This window comes from Bombina bombina, chromosome 1 (assembly GCF_027579735.1).
Source record: "Bombina bombina isolate aBomBom1 chromosome 1, aBomBom1.pri, whole genome shotgun sequence".
NCBI classification, from domain to species: Eukaryota; Metazoa; Chordata; class Amphibia; order Anura; family Bombinatoridae; genus Bombina; species Bombina bombina.
In genome coordinates, this window is record NC_069499.1 from 646,200,328 (window position 1) to 646,201,586 (window position 1,259).

Below are 1,259 nucleotides of genomic sequence, written 5' to 3' on the forward strand. Positions count from 1 at the left end.
TATTGGTTAGTAAAAATAATGCCATGATCAACTATATTTCTCTGAAGGAAATGGTTTACATTTTGTATATAAAGTGTATTTTATTCTATTTGCAAATAAAAGTGATTTTATGTACAGTAATGTCTCATGCTTGAGCTGTTTTTAAGCCTATATAAACTACCAAACAAGTGAAATGAAGTAGATATTATAACTTTAATTGTTTATTTTCAAATAGATATTTGTGGTAATATTAAAAGTACACAAAGGACAGCACTTAATGACACTAGGATAAAGCTTTTTTTCATTTCTAAATAAGCCTATGCATTTTGCCAAACATAATTTTCTTTATCAACCGTCCTTAGGTAAAATAATCCCTTATAAAGGGACAGTCTACACCAGACTTTTTATTGTTTATAAAGATAGATCATCCCTTTATTACCCATTCCCTAGTTTTGCACAAACAACATAGTTATATAAATACACCTTTTACCTCTGTGATTACTTATTATCTTAGCCTCTGCAAACTGTCCCCTTATTTCAGTTCTTTTGACAGACATTCATTTTAGCCAATCAGAGCTGGCTCACCTGAACTTCACGTGCGTGAGCACAGTGTTATCTACATGGCACACTTGAACTAATACCCTCTAGTGGTGAAAAACTGTCAAAATGCCATGAGAGAATAGGAGGCCTTCAAGGGCTTAGAAATTAGCATATGAACCTACTAGGCTTAGCTTTCAATTTAGAATTCCAAGAGCACAAAGCAAAATTGGTGATAAAAGTAAATTGAAAAATTGTTTAAAATTACATTCTCTATCTGAATCATGAAAGTTTATTTTGGACTAGATTTTCCCTTTAAGCAGTCCTCTAAAACCTTATTTCTCAACCTGTGGTATATGTTCCCTGGGGGTACCTGGAGCACTGACAAGGGGTACTCCAACACTTGCCATTTCATTATTTTTTGTCCTGATGCAGTTAATGTAAATATTCAGTTTATCACAGAACTCAGTGACTCTCAGCTCTGCTCTCAAGCACCACTAACAGGTCAGAGTGTATTCCCTTTCTGATTGGTTAGCTTCTCACGCACTATGACTAACTCAACTGTACTGTAGGGAAATCCTTGGATTGTGGCTGGTTAGTGATATTAAAGGACTAGAGTTGGGACACTGTTATATAAAGTGCACCATATGAAAGTGCCAGGTAATGTGTATAGCACTGTGACAAGGTGTGCCAGGTAATGTGTATAGTACTGTGACAAGATGTGCCAGGTATAGGACCACAGT

At 35.3% G+C, this 1,259-nt stretch overlaps 1 protein-coding gene across 1 annotated transcript in view; it reads left to right on the top strand.

Annotated features, from left to right (window-relative positions):
* LOC128639178 (cis-aconitate decarboxylase-like) overlaps positions 1 to 120 on the top strand; it is a 5,587-nt gene extending 5,467 nt beyond the window's left edge. Inside the window, exon 6 of the mRNA XM_053691404.1 lies at positions 1 to 120. This exon is cut by the window's left edge and continues 1,381 nt beyond it. The gene's annotated coding sequence lies outside the window, so the exon portion shown is untranslated.
* Positions 121 to 1,259: the final 1,139 nt, after the last annotated feature.